The sequence below is a fragment of the Cherax quadricarinatus genome, chromosome 15, assembly GCF_038502225.1.
Source record: "Cherax quadricarinatus isolate ZL_2023a chromosome 15, ASM3850222v1, whole genome shotgun sequence".
NCBI lineage: Eukaryota > Metazoa > Arthropoda > Malacostraca > Decapoda > Parastacidae > Cherax > Cherax quadricarinatus.
Genome location: NC_091306.1, coordinates 35,529,726 through 35,546,470, shown reverse-complemented (window position 1 = coordinate 35,546,470; position 16,745 = coordinate 35,529,726). Strand labels below are relative to the sequence as shown.

Sequence of the window (16,745 nt, the reverse complement as noted above, 5' to 3'; positions counted from 1 at the left end):
TCCACTGACTAACTCTAATTTCCATATACAAATAAAATAGCGAATGTTACAAACAGGGAATTTATGACTAAATCCAAATGTCAAGTGGATTCAGATAATAGGTGATCAAATACCATGATGTTTAACATGCTCTTTACATTTAATCTTTTAACATAATTACCTATTACATTACTAGACTCCTAAAACTCCTTCCTCTTTTTTTTTATTAACACATCGTCCGTTTCCCACCAAGGTAGGGTGGCCCGAAAAAGAAAAACTCTCATCATCATCATTCACTCCATCACTGTCTTGCCAGAGGCACATTTACACTAGTTATAAAACTGCAACATTAACACCCCTCCTTCAGAGTGCCAGCACTGTACTTCCCATCTCCAGGAATCAAGTCCGACCTGCCAGTTTCTGTGAATCCCTTCATAAATGTTACCTTGCTTACACTCCAACAGCACGTCATGTATTAAAAGCCATTTGCTCCTATCTAACAAGCTCGTGCATGCTTGCTGAAAGTCCAAGCCCCTCACACACAAAACCTCCTTTACCCCCTCCCTTCAACCTTTCCTAGGCTGACCCCTACCCTGTCTTCCCTCCACTACAGATTTATACACTCTTGAAGTCATTCTATTTCGTTCCATCCTCACTACATATCCAAACCATCTCAATAACCCCTCCTCCGCCCTCTGGAAAATAGTGTTGGTAATCCTGCACCTCCTCCTAATCTAAAAACTAGGTGAAGTATAACTTGATCATACAGAATGTGAAAAAGACTTGAGAGTCATGGCAAGCAGAAATATAAAGCCAAGACAGCAGTGCCTAAGTGTGCGCAACAAGGCTAACAGATTACTAGGATTTATTTCAAGAAGTATAAGTAACAGAAGTCCGAAAGTTATTTTACAGCTCTATACATCACTAGTGAGGCCTCATTTAGATTATACCACTCAGTTTTGGTCTCCTTACTTCACGATGGATATAGACTCACTGAACAACATACAAAGAAGAATGACTAAAATGATTTAATGTGTAAGGAATTTCCCAAATGAAGACAGACTTAGAGCCTTGAATCTCCACTCTCTGGAGAGACGTAGAATGAGGGGAGATATCATTTAACCCTTTCAGGGTCCGTCCCGTAGATCTACGGCTTTATGTTCAGGGTCCAAACTGTAGATCTATGCCAAAATTCTAGCGGCGTCAAATTTAGCGCGAGAAGGCTGGTAAGCCTACATCTGAGAGAATGGGTCTGGGTGGTCAGTGTGCACACCATAAAAAAAATCTGGATGCCCGCATGGCATTGTGGGAACGCCGGCAAAGTAGCTTTTTTCATCGTGCCTGGCGGCAAGGAAGCTCTCACTCCCCAATCACTCTCCGGGCGAATTCTGACTCTCCTCTTCACAACTTACAGTTCTAAGACTGATGGAAGTGGAACTGAAGAGGAATTCTATGGTTTTGAACCATATGATACCATTGTGCCATATGGAACAATGGTACCATATGGTACAATGGTGCCATGGCATACAATGGTATCATAAGGTACAATGGTACCATATGGTACAATGGTACCATATGGTACAATGTACCATATAGTACATTGTACCATATGGTACATTATACCATATGGTACAGGGTACAGGGACCCTAATGGAAATAAGTCTGTCTGACATTTTTGGGCTATCCAAGGTTCTCCAAACATATGCTGCTAAGTATGATATTCTATGTAACTTTATTTGTGTATAACTAAATAAACTTACTTATAATGCCACATGCACTTGAGTAAGTTTATTCAGGTGTACAGAAATACAATTACATAGATTATCATACATAGCAGCATATGTATAAAATCCTAGGATAACCCAAAAAAGTCAGGGTGACTTATTTCCATAGTTATCCCATAGTTAGGCCCGGTGGCCTGGTGGCTAAAGCTCCCGCTTCACACACGGAGGGCCTGGGTTCGATTCCCGGCGGGTGGAAACATTTCGACACGTTTCCTTACACCTGTTGTCCTGTTCACCTAGCAGCAAATAGGTACCTGGGTGTTAGTCGACTGGTGTGGGTCGCATCCTGGGGGACAAGATTAAGGACCCCAATGGAAATAAGTTAGACAGTCCTCGATGACGCACTGACTTTCTTGGGTTATCCTGGGTGGCTAACCCTCCGGGGTTAAAAATCCGAACGAAATCTTATCTTATCTTATCTTATCTGTACCTTATAGTGCCCTGTACTGTATGGTACCCTGTACCATATGGTACCCTGTGCCATATGGTACCCTGCACCATATGTTATCCTGTACTGCATGGTACCCTGTACCATATAGTACAATGTACCATATGGTACCCTGTAGCATATGATACCGTGTACCATATGGTCAAAAGGTGTTGGTGGAATGAGACACCAGCCAAGACTGAGTGAGTGGCGACGCAAGCTAGCTACTGACTCCGCAGTTTCCGCAGTTTCCGAGACAAAGTGCTTTGTCATCCACCTTGAGGAACATGTCAAGTTCCTGTACACTTATAAAGATATAACAGAACATTACTAATATACAACATTTTTGCATATTTTTGTTGTAAACAACTATTGTAAACAAAATAATAATGAAAATATTAGTGTGTTTATTGAGTTGAATACAACAGTACCATATGGTACAATGAACCATATGGTATCATTGTACTGTATGGTACAATGTACCATATGGTACCATTGCATCATATGGTACCATTACACCATATGGTACCATAAGGTACCATTGCACCATACGCTGAGGTCAGTGGTTATACTATAGTAACTGTTACTTATAAATACATGTTGGGTCCTATAGCCCCATAACATGCGGTCATACCTGCCAAGCTCTTGGGAGTTAGCATGGGCTGTTACCCATACCATGGCTTGTTGTAGTGTTTTAGAATCCCAGGTTCAAGTGTTGAAGAAGGAGATTCTACTTCTTCAGGAGGAAAATAGGAAGCTGAAGCTTCACATAGATGAGTTTGGGAGTGAGTGTGAGAAGGATTTAGCTGGTAAGGAAGGAATGGTCACCAGCAGTGATAGTGGCAGCCACTTTAAGTGGCAAGTGGTTCACAGTTCAGGAAGAAGGAAGATGAGGAGAGTTATAGAGAAGATGTGAAGGTAGGAAATCGATTCTTTGTTCTCCAAGACGAGTGTACTTCAGTGGTTAGCGAGGTTGAAGGTACCACTGATTCCCCTGCTAATCAAGGTAAGAATGTTTTAACAGTAGGCGATCCTCAGGTAAGATATATGGACCGTGCATTTTGTAACAGAGACAGAAAGGTCAGACAGAGAGTGTGTCTTCCTGGAGCTGGTGTTGGCGACACAGTCAGCAGGTTGGATAATATTATGGCAGGTAATGGGAACAAGCGCATTATCTGTCTTAGTGCTGGGGGTAATGACGTTGGGAAGGGCAGGAGAGAGGAGCTGCTGGATAAGTACAGGTCAGCCATAGAAGTAGTTAGGTCTAAGGGAGGGATCCCAGTCATATGTAGCATCTTGCCTAGAAAGGGAGTGGGCAATGAATGGATGTCTAGGGCAATTGGTATAAATTGCTGGCTAGACAGGTACTGCAAGGAACTTGCAATCCCATTCATTGATAACTGGGACCTTTTCTTTGGCAAACGTGATATGTATGCAAGGGAAGGGGTTCATCTCTCTGGGGATGGAGTGGTTGCATTAGCCAATTCAATTAAGATGGTAATTGATGACTTGTCTAGGAATTTAAACTGATAGATTATAGAGGTATGGGTGTTTGTGGGAAACAATCAGGCTGCAGCATTAGGATTAAAAACAGCAGTTATTTCCTGGATACCTCAGGGATATGTTTAAAAGACAATATTCAAAATAAAGTTGCTAGTAATGGCAAATCAATTGATCAACAAACAAAGAGAGATAGTAGAGGACAATGAGTGACTAGCTCCCTAAAGGCTTACTATACAAATAGTAGAAGTCTAAGAAATAAGATAGATGAGCTAAAATTACTTGCAAGTGTAGGTAATATAGATATTATTGGTATAACAGAGACCTGGTTCAACCTGAAAGATAGAGAAATGCCTTCTGAATGCAACATTCAGGGTTATAAACTATTCCACACTGATAGGGTCAACAGGAAGGGTGGTGGTGTGGCGATGTATGTCAGAGAAAATTTTAATTGTTGTCTTAGACATGATATAAGATTAGAAACATCGAACACAGAATTGGTTTGGCTACAATTTCTCGAGGGACGTGACAAATTAATTTTGGGTGTGATTTATAGGCCCCCAAACCTTGATGGGGAGTGCAGTAAGCTGTTATGGGATGAAATTCATAAGGCATCTAGATATGAAAATGTTGTGATAATGGGAGATTTTAACTTTAGACAAATTGATTGGAACAATATGACAGGAAATCTTGAGTCTAGTGACTTTCTTGATACAGTTCAGGATTGTTTTTTAGAACAGGTTGTGACAGCACCAACTAGAGAAAACAATCTACTTGACTTGGTTCTTGCCAACAAAGATTCACTAATTAATAATCTTGAGGTTAATGATGAGCTTGGGGAAAGTGATTACAAATCACTTAGTTTCAATATATCATGGAATTACCCAGATAACTGCAATCAAATCTCTGTCCCAGATTTTCACTTGCGACTTCATGGGACTGAAAAATTACTTGGGTGGGCTAAATTGGGATGTCCTGACTATGGGTCAGGTAGGTGATCTTGGTTGCCAATATGACGTTTTTCAGAGCATAGTTCTAGCTGCCCAGACAACTTTTGTTCCAAGTAAGGAAATTAGATCTAACAAAAATGATCCCAAATGGATGAACAATAGATTAAAACATCTCATTGGTCAAAAGAGAGGCATATATAGGCGTATCAAAAGAGGGGATGGGCAGTTAAGAAATCAATATATTCAATTAAAGAGAGAAATAAAAAAAGGAATAAGAAAAGCAAAAAGGGATTATGAGGCTAAGGTCGCAAGGGATTCAAAGACTAACCCAAAAGGGTTCTTTCAGGTATACAGAAGTAAAATTAGGGACAAGATTGGCCCACTTAAGAGTAACTCTGGTCAGATCGCTGACAGTGATAAGGACATGTGTGAAATTCTAAATACCTACTTACTCTCAGTTTTCACCCAGGAAAATACTAGCAATATTCCTGAAATAATAGATTACGTAGAACAGGATGATAATAAACTATGTATAATTGTGGTAACTAGTGACATGGTCCTCAGACAAATAGAGAAACTAAAACCTAACAGATCCCCAGGTCCTGATGAACTGTTTGCAAGGGTGTTAAAGGAATGTAAAGAGGAACTTAGCATACCTTTGGCTAATCTTTTTAACATATCACTACAAACTGGCATAGTGCCTGATAAGTGGAAAATGGCAAATGTAATACCTATTTACAAGGCAGGTGACAGGTCCTTGGCTTCGAACTATAGACCAATAAGCCTTACCTCCATAGTGGGAAAATTTATGGAATCAATAATTGCCGAAGCAATTCGTAGCCATCTTGATAGGAACAGATTCATTAATGATTCTCAACACGGTTTTACAAAGGGGAGTTCCTGTCTTACGAATTTACTAACTTTTTTCACTAAGGTGTTTGAGGAGGTAGATCATGGTAATGAATATGATATTGTGTATATGGACTTCAGTAAGGCTTTCGATAGAGTTCCACACCAGAGGCTATTGAGGAAACTTAGGGCACACGGAAGAGGAGGAGAAATTTTTTCCTGGGTAGAGGCATGGCTGACAAATAGACAGCAGAGAGTTTGCATAAATGGGGAGAAATCAAAATGAGGGCACGTCACAAGCGGTGTTCCTCAGGGGTCAGTGTTGGGCCTGTTGTTGTTCACAATTTACATAAACGACATAGTTGAGGGAATAAATAGCGACATAAGCAAATTTGCTGATGACACCAAAATAGGCCATCCAATTCATTCTAATGAGGATATTAGAGCACTCCAAGATGATTTGAATAGACTGACGCAATGGTCGGAGAAGTGGCAGATGCAGTTTAATATTGACAAATGCAAAGTTCTAAATGTTGGACAGTTAAATAACCATGCCACATATAAATTAAATAATGTAGATCTTAATACTACCGATTGCAAAAAGGATTTAGAGTTCTGGTTAGCAGTAATCTAAAACCAAGACAACAGTGCATTAGTGTTCGCAATAAAGCTAACAGAATTCTTGGCTTCATATCTAGAAGTATAAATAATAGAAATCCTCAGGTTGTTCTTCAACTCTATATATCCTTGGTTAGGCCTCATTTAGACTATGCTGCTCAGTTCTGGTCACCGTATTATAGAATGGATATAAATGCTCTGGAAAACGTACAAAGGAGGATGACAAAGATGACCCCATGTGTCAGAAATCTTCCCTATGAGGATAGACTGAGGGCCCTGAATCCGCACTCTCTCGAAAGGTGTAGAATTAGGGGGGATATGATCGAGGTGTATAAATGGAAAACAGGAATAAATAAAGGGGATGTAAATAGTGCGCTGAAAATTTCCAGCCAAGACAGGACTCGCAGCAATGGTTTCAAGTTGGAAAAATTCAGATTCAGGAAGGCTATAGGAAAGCACTGGTTTGGTAATAGAGTTGTGGATGAGTGGAACAAGCTCTTGAGTACAGTTATTGAGGCTAAAACGTTGTGTAGTTTTAAAAATAGGTTAGATAAATACATGAGTGGGTGTGGGTGGGTGTGAGTTGGACCTGACTAGCTTGTGCTGCTGGGTCTGCTACAGTGCTCCATCCTTGAGTGGGGATGACCAGACTGGGTGGGTCATTGGGATAATCCGGGGGTAGGTCATTGGTCTAATCTGGGGGACAACATGGACCTGCTCCGCGTGGGACAGTAGGCCTGTTGCAGTGTTCCTTCTTTCTTATGTTCTTATGTTCTTATGGTAACACTGTACCAAATGGTGCCATTGTACCATATGGTACCATTGTATCATATGGTACTATTGTATCATGTGCCATTGTACCATATGGTACCATTGTATCATATGGTGCCATTGTACCATATGGTACAATTTCACCCTATGGCACCACTGTAGCATATGGTACTATATGGTACCATTGTATTCAACACAATAACCGCACTAATATTTTCATCATTTTGTTTATAATAAACTTGTAAACAAGTTTTGTAAGCACTATAATGATAAACAAATTAGTGCAGTTATTGTGTTGAATACAATGAGTGTACACTTATACAATATACATTATACTGGTCTCACGGGCCACAAATGTTATTAGAAAAAGAAAAAAATTAGAAAAGAAAAGAAAAAAATCATAAAAAACGTAAAATAAAAAAATGGGATTTTGTGGAAGTCACTGATATTGCCGCCACCCGGTCATTTTGGGTCAACTTCCCCCCACTGTATCTTAGTAAATACTGATCAGAAATTTTTTTTTTGTCTTATTACCTTCACAAAAATATACTCTTTAATTCTGTATGAAAAAATAATTTTTTTTTTTTTTTCAAAATTTCTTGGACACTGGAGCACCACTTCAGATTTTGGCCTTGGACCCTAAAGGGGTTAACCCCTTCAGGGTAACATATGATACAATGGTATCATATGGTACAATGGCACCATTTGGTACAATGGTACCATATGATACAATGGTACCATATGGTGCAATGGTACCTTATGGTGTAATGGTACCATATGGTACCATATGATGCAATGGTACCATATGGTACATTGTACCATACAGTACAAAGATACCATATGGTTCATTGTACTGTATGGTACAATATGGTACTGTTGTATTCAACACAATAAACACACTAATATTTTCATTATTATTTTGTTTACAATAGTTGTTTACAACAAAATATGCAAAAATGTTGTATATTAGTAATGTTCTATTATATCTTTACAAGTGTACAGGAACCTGACGTGTTCCTTGAGGTGGATGACAAAGCACTTTGTCTCGGAAACTGCAGAGTCAGTAGCTAGCTTGTGTCGCCACTCACTCAGTCTTGGCTGGTGTCTCATGCCACCAACACCTGTTGACCATATGGTACACGGTATCATATGTTAGAGGGTACCATATGGAGCAGGGTACCATATGGCACAGGGTACCATATGGCACAGGGTACCATATGGCACAGGGTACCACATGGTACAAGGTACCATACAGTACAGGACACCATATGGTACAGATACAGGGAAATAAGATACTATGGAAATAAGTCACCCTGTCTTTTTTGGGTTTCCTAGGATTTTATACGTATGCTGCTATGTATGACAATCTATGTAATTGTATTTCTGTACACCTGAATAAACTTACTCAAGTGCATGTGGCATAAGTAAGTTTATTTAGTTATATACAAATAAAGTTACATAGAATATCATACTTAGCAGCATATGTTTGGAGAACCTAGGATAACCCAAAAAAGTCAGACAGATTTATTTCCATTAGGGTCCCTGTACCATATGGTACATTGTACCATATGGTACAATGTACTATATGGTACATTGTACCATACAGTACCACTCTACCATACGATGCCATTGTACCATATGATACCATGTAGGTCAACTGTACACAATCACGAACGAGAATGATCTATCACGATTTCTCAGGGATATTAATATTACAGAGAATAACTAAACAAAGTCCAACCTAAAAGCCTACGTAGTGTAGTGTATGTTTTGCTCCATTATTGTTCAAATTTCATTGTACAATCTCTTAGTAATTAAATAATCAACTACCTCATTTTGTGATTTTACTAGTAAGCATAAGTCACCTTATGTAATTTTCTTATTTACTATTGTTTGCTTAAACATTAGCTGAATTGATACTTTCTCTGTCCATATTACTACCTCATATTTTTTTAAATACTATCAATTGATATTACTTACTAAAATTAATAATTATCATTTTTACTATAATTTCAATTTACTCTTAACATTTTTGACATTTAATAACCATTACTTGTCTAATTACCTTTACCTGTTTTAATACCACATTTACTATCTTAGAGTACTCTTAATTACCTTGTACTGCCAAATAACCTCAAGTATGACTACCAGTGCAATATTGAATGAAATAAACATTGCTTTTTCACTTTTTTGTAATCATTATTACTTACTAAAATTTTATTAAACACCATATTTACTACCAGTCAATTTTACTTTTGTACATTAAGCATTATTTTATACTTCCCATAACATTTTGTTGCCAAATTATCAAGTTTGTAAATTCAACTCCAACCTTTATATTATCCTTTGTACCTGTGTACCTGTCTACCATCTTACTATCATATTATAACCAAGACATAACCATTGTTATTTTTTATTATTATTCTTTTGGTACTTTAATTGTGAATTTTATTTTGTCAATTTAAATCTAGTTATACTCCTGATCTTGTCAACAACCTATACCAGACTCTAGTGCAATTGCAAGTACCATTTCAATTTGTATTTTTATATTATAAGTTTATATTATAATTCCTACTCTAAGATTGTTTTCATATCTTAGTGACTATATTGTGTGTGCAATTAGTGTATATTTCAATTATATTATTGTTCAAGGCCCTTAACTATCTTTTGCTAACTAGTACCAACTACCTCATATATCTTTTTTTTTTCTACTTTTTTTATTCTTTTGCTACCTTAAACTTGTATATTTTATCTTGTCAATTTAAATCTAGTTATACTCTAATTCTTGTATACAACTTATATAACACCTTAGTACAATTACAATTGAGAGTCTTGTGCCTTTTTTATATTATTAGATTAAACTCAGTTGTACTATAGCCAATACCAAATTCATTATATTAGACCATATTGCAATTACTAGTGAGAGACTGGTGCTATTTTTAATTTGTATTTTTATATTATTAGATTAAATCCAGTTGTACTATAGCTCATTCTAGCTCAAAACATAGACTCCACAAAAGTCATTATATTAGACCTTAGTGCAATTACAAGTGAGAGTCTTGTTCTATTTTAAATTTGTATTTTTATATTACTAGTTTATACCTAGTTGTACTTTAGTTCATTCCAGCACAACACATAGACAACATCAACTTCATTATGTGTAGTAGTGACTATACTCTATATGACCAAAATACTCTAGCTATATACTTATCCAAGCTTTCCACCACTACAGATATCAGTACTAGAACTCAACACATAACTCAGGATATAAATAACCATAATTTAAACCTAGAAGATGATTGATCACATTGACCCTGATCTAAACCTCCATAATCTGACACCCAATCAAAACCTATTGTAAAGTAACTGCCTTTATTACACAGCATCACAAGCCAGCACTATCCTAAACAATGCTAAAACCCTATCAGTACTTAACTACAACATCAGGTCCTTAAGCAAACACTATGATGACCTCCTGGCACTCCTTGAATCACTAAAGACACCCTTCTCCTGCATTATTCTTACTGAGACCTGGCTTAAGCAGGACACAATAGATATCTACCCTCTACCAGGATACACAGCAATTCACAACTGCAGACCAAACCAAGTTCGGGGTGGTATTGCAATCTATTACTCTAACCAATTATCTTGTATTAGCACCACTTGCTTTAGTGATGAATATGGGGAATACATTTTTGCTAATTTTACTGTAAAAAACCTTAAGACACCCATAACAATCGGTGCCATTTACCGGATACCTCACACAAACATCCCAAATTTCAGTGAGAAATTAAAGTCACTAATAACAAACAGACAAATGAATAAGCACCACCTTCTCTTAGCTGGAGACTTCAACATAAACCTTGGCTTACTAGATGATCAGCCTGTAACTGATTTCATCAACAATATGAACAACACACTTCTCATACCAACAATAACTAAACCAACCAGGCTCACTGAGACAAGTGCAACCATAATAGACCACATATGGACCAATATACTAGCCCCCCTTAAATCAGGGATAATCACAGATAGCACTACAGACCACTACCCTACCTTCCTCCTGACAAACATTAATAAACCACCACTTGAATACAACAAAGTCTCATTTAAACTCCATGACGAGGCCTCAATAAGGAAGTTCACAACTGACCTAGAGATTGTTGACTGGCCTACAGAATTCTCCAAGGCCAATGGTATTGATGACTGGACAGACATTTTTCTTAACAAATTACTTAGACTATACAACAAACATTGTCCTATAAAAACGAAACAGATCACAAACAAACGGCTTGGTTGCCCATGGCTAACCAGCACCATTCTGAAATCCATTGACAAGAAACACCAATATGAAAAGCAATATAGACAGGGCTTAATACACAAAGATATTCTTAAACACTATTCATCAGTTCTCACCAAAGTAATAAAGAAAGCCAAACAACTATACTACTCCAGTAGATTCACAGACACTAGAGGAGATATAAAAAAGACCTGGAAAACACTCAGATTCTAGAGACCCACAAACTGAAAAAAAACAAGAATATTGTCCTAACTAAACCTAATGAAACACCACTACATCTCACTGACACAGCTAACAAGATAAACGACTTCTTCTCAACCATAGGATCTAATCTCGCCAATAAAATCCCACATACTAATGCCCATGCCGGGGACTACCTAGATGGGAATTTCCCAAATTCCTTCTATCTTGCACCAACTGAGCCCTCGGAAGTCACTGAGATTATAAAGTCACTTAAAAACAACTCAGGGAATCTGTCTAATGTCCCACCATTACTGTACAAGCGAGCGGCCCATATCCTTTCGCATGCTATTTCATTACTTTTTAACAAGTCACTAGAAACTAGCACCTTCCCGAAACTACTCAAGATGGCAAGGGTTACACCAATACATAAAGGTGGTGACCCTACAGACTTAAACAAGTATAGGCCAATATCAAACTTACCATTGCTATCCAAAATCTTTGAGAAACTCGTGCACAGGAGACTATATTCATTTATAACAGCACAAAACATACTCAACCCCTGCCAATTTGGATTTAGGAAAAATAAAAGCACTAATGATGCAATCATAAAAATGCTAGATCTGCTTTACACAGCATTGGAAAATAAGGAATATCCACTAGGAATTTTTATTGACCTAAGAAAAGCTTTTGACACAGTAGACCACGACATCCTACTCCACAAACTTGACCATTACGGTATAAGTGGCCATGCGCTTGCTTATTTCAAATCTTACCTTACTAATAGGTATCAGTATGTTACCATTAAAGACACAGCATCAACAACACGGCCACTTGATACTGGAGTTCCGCAGGGAAGTGTCCTTGGTCCCCTGCTCTTCCTCATATACATCAATGATCTTCCAAACGTATCCCAACACCTGAAACCCATTCTCTTTGCTGACGACACGACTTATGTCATCTCTCACCCTAATCTTGCCACCCTCAACACCATTGTTAACGAGGAGCTGATCAAAATATCGACTTGGATGACAGCCAATAAACTTACGCTTAACACTGACAAAACCTACTATATTATGTTTGGTAGCAGAGCAGGATATGCACAAATTAACATTAAGATCGACAACACTCTAATTACCAGACATAATGAGGGCAAATTGCTAGGCCTATACCTTGACAACAACCTGAATTTCAGCACCCATATCCAACACATAACCAAAAAAGTATCCAAAACAGTTGGGATCCTCTCCAAGATACGATACTACGTGCCGCAAAATGCCCTTCTCACACTATACCACTCACTTATTTATCCATACCTCACCTATGCTATTTGTGCTTGGGGATCAACTGCAGCAACACACCTAAAGCCAATAATAACCCAACAAAAAGCTGCAGTAAGAATAATCACTAAATCCCATCCCTGGCAACACACCCCCCCACTCTTCATAGATCTAAACTTACTCCCTGTTCAGTACATCCACACTTACTACTGTGCAATCTACATCTACAGGACCTTAAACTCCAATATCAAACTTGACCTAAAATGCTTTCTTGATAGTTGTGACAGAACCCACAGGCATAACACCAGACACAAACATCTCTACGACATTCCCCATGTCCGACTAAACCTTTACAAAAATTCAATGTATGTCAAAGGCCCTAAAATCTGGAACACCCTACCTAAGAACTCTAGAACTGCAGACACATTCATCACCTTCAAAACTACCATTAGAAAACATCTTATCTCCCTGATAAACCCCATCAACTAACTACACGAATACCACCTGGTGGTTCACACTTACACTCACTTACCCATTTGAACATAAACAGAAATATAAATCTCAATCTTAAAATAATGAATCCTATGATACTCCAATACTGAAACTATGTACTGTGCCAAAACAAAAGCATTCACATTGCTAAACTCACAAACTATTATTTAGTCACTTAGCCATAATACCAACTTACCTCATAATTTGTAATATTTTAAAATAAAGAATTAAACTAAGTCTGCCCGAAATGCCTAGCCATGCTAGGCGTTCTAGTGGTACACTCTGTAATCATTATTTAACTACATGTAAACCACACAACAACCAAATTCTGTAAATTCAACATTGTAATCTTTATAGAGAATAAACTTTGAATTTGAATTTGAATTTGAATTGTATGACATGGCACCATTGTACCATATGGCACAATGGTACCACATGGTTCAAAACCATAGAATTCGTCTTCAGCTCCACTTCCATCAGTCTTAGAACTGTAAGTTCCGAAAAGAAGAGTCAGAATTCACTCAGAGAGTGAGTGGGGAGTGAGAGCTTCCTTGCCACCAGGCACAATGAACAAAGCTACTTTGCCGGCGTTCCCACAATGCCATGCAGGCGTCCAGATTTTTTTCTATGGTGTGCACACTGACCACCCAGACCCATTCTCTCAGATGTAGGCCTACCAGCCTTCTCGCGCTAAATTTGACACCGCTAGAATTTTGGTGTAGATCTACAGCTTGGACCCTGAATGTAAAGCCATAGATCTACGGGACGGACCCTAAAAGGGCTAAGGGTCTTCAATCTTTCTTCATAAGGAAGATTTCTAATTCTATGTATTAATTTAGTCATTCAGTGCTGAATGTTTTCTAATGAATTTATGTCCATTCTGTAATGTGGAGACCAGATCTGAGCTGCGTAATCTAGGCGAGGCCTTACTAATGATGTATAAAGCTGTAATATAACCTTTGAACTTCTGTTGCTTACACTTTTTGATATATATCCCAGTAATCTGTTTGCCTTATTACGTACACTTAGGCATTGTTACATGTTCTTATGTAGAACCACGTCCCATTTTAGGGAAATCTTCAAGAGGCGCCAGAAACAGAGGACTGTGGACAGTTATTTTGTGAGACAGGGGTCCAGTGACTCTCAAGCTGGTCCTAGTGGCATTAAAAGACAAAGTAGGGAAGTAACGTCAGATAAGGACTTGTTACCTGAAGTCTTTATGGAAGGGGATTCCCCTTCCAAACAATAAGTCCTCCCTCACTTCTCCTCCCTATCTTCCAGATGCCATCAACAATCTTCAATAAAGGTCAGTAAAAGTTATTTTATATGTTTATTTAAATGTTTATTTAATTTTTACTAACTGTACTATGTATGTTTGTCATGTGTACAGTAGTGCCCCACTTTACGGTGTTTCGCTTACGGTGTTCCACTAATATGGTCATTTCAAATTATGACCAAAACTCGCTATACGGCTCCCCCACCTGACTTTCTAATATGGTCACCGCGCCCCTTCCTGTTTGTTTACATTCTCTGTGAGATCCGTAAGCACTAAGTTTCTCCATTTTGTCTGGAAACTCCAAAATTTCAAGTGTTTTTAAAAGTTATTTCATATTTTATATATACTCTGATAATTATACTTATGTATACCTGTACCTAAATAAATTTACACACTGTGCTGGTGTGCAGGTACACATTAAAATCAGTAAGAGTGTCTTATATCTCGAGACGTCATATTATTAATGATAATAATAATCACCGAGTCTCATTTAAATGTCATATATTACGTTAATATACACATTTTCATTAATCCATCTATGATATTTTTTCAAAATTATATAATAAACACGATGCATAACATATAAAGATGATAAATACACCCCACAGTAGAATAAATAAACATTAATATGAGATGTGGTAGCCAGACGACTTGCACAAGTGATGCCATATTAGAAATGATAATAATAACAATAATAATAATAATAATAATAATAATAATAATAATAATAATAATAATAATAATCACCGAGTCTCATTAAATATCGTATATTATGTTAATATACAAATTTTCATTAATCCATGATATTTTTTTTCAAAATTATATAATAAACATGATACATAACATATAAAGATGATAAATACACCCCACAACAGAATAAATAAACATAAATATGAGATATCGTAGCCAGATAACTTGTACATGTGATGGCAAGAATAACATTTTCTCTAGTCTAACGTAAGAGAAAATGTGTTACTGGGGGTAACTGTAGAAAATTATTCCTTTTGTATGTATGCAAGTAAGTTTATTCAGGTATACACAAATACAGTTACATAGATTATCATACACAACAGCACATGTGTAGAGAACCTAGGATAACCCAAAAAATGTCAGACAGAGTGACTTATTTCCACTGCCTTCACTCAGAGCGTCATTTCTTCTAAAAATGGTGTTACATGAGAATGGGAGTGTTCTTCTTTATTTATTCTACAACATCAATGTAGAGACAACTTGTATACAATGCAACTTGTACACAAACCAGACGTGTACACTTTGTTTGTTTACAAAACTTACGTTCGCCTGGTTTGTTTACAAAACTTACGTTCGCCTGGTTTGTTTACAAAGCTCTGTGCCTGTCCCCTCTCATGTACTCATTCTCTCTCACTCTCATTTATTCGTTTTATCTCGTTTACTCACCCCTGACCCTACATTAAGATTACAAATATCTTAAGGTAAGTAATGAGTGAACTGTATATGCATTTTATCACTCTGGGATGCTTAAATATTATAGATTAGTATGTTTGTGGAATGGCCTGGTATGGTAGCCCGGCTGACTACCATACACACCACATTTGATTTCTTACAATAAATACTACTCATCTCGCCCTAGATTAAGACTACAAATATTTTAAGGTAAGTAATGAGTAAACTTTATATGCATTTTATTGCTCTGGGATGCTTAAATGTAATAGAATATTATGTGTAGGTGGGGTAGCCTGGTATGGTAGCCCGGCTGACTACCATACATACCACACTTGATTTCTTACAATAAATACTACTTGTCTCACCCTAGATTAAGACTATAAATATTTTAAGGTAAGTAATGAGTGCACTATGTGTGTATTGTACTTTTTTGTTTTTTGATGCCTAGTTCTACTGCTAACTTAATATATGTTAGTGTAAACTTGTTATCTAGTATTTGTATGCATTTATAAGTGAAGAAAAGGGTGTTCCACTTTATGGCAATTTCCACTTTACGCCGGTAGCCTGGAACCTAACCTGCCATATAAGTGGGGCCCTACTATAAAACTATAATTAATCTCTATAAAATGTATTTTAGTGAATAATTTTGGGTTTCTGGAATGGATTAATTGTATTTACATTATTTCTTATGGGAAATATTAATTCGAATTTCAAACATTTTGACTTTAGAACTAGCTCCTGGAACAGATTAATTTTGAAACTCGAGGTCCCACCATACTCGATTTCAGGTGTAGTGAAAACCCATCAGTAAACATCCAAAGAACATCACTGTGCTTACATTAATTGAAATACATGCATTTACATACAATTTTTAACTTGTACATAGACATTAACAAACCTTTAATTGCTGCATCTAG

General features: G+C 37.3%; 1 protein-coding gene across 1 annotated transcript in view; it reads right to left on the bottom strand.

Annotated features, from left to right (window-relative positions):
* The window catches only part of LOC128692048 (glycerol-3-phosphate dehydrogenase, mitochondrial), a 202,679-nt gene extending 185,940 nt beyond the window's left edge, over nucleotides 1-16,739 (bottom strand). The window contains exon 1 of the mRNA XM_070085286.1: nucleotides 16,727-16,739. The gene's annotated coding sequence lies outside the window, so the exon portion shown is untranslated. The remainder of the gene's footprint in view (nucleotides 1-16,726) is intronic.
* Nucleotides 16,740-16,745: the final 6 nt, after the last annotated feature.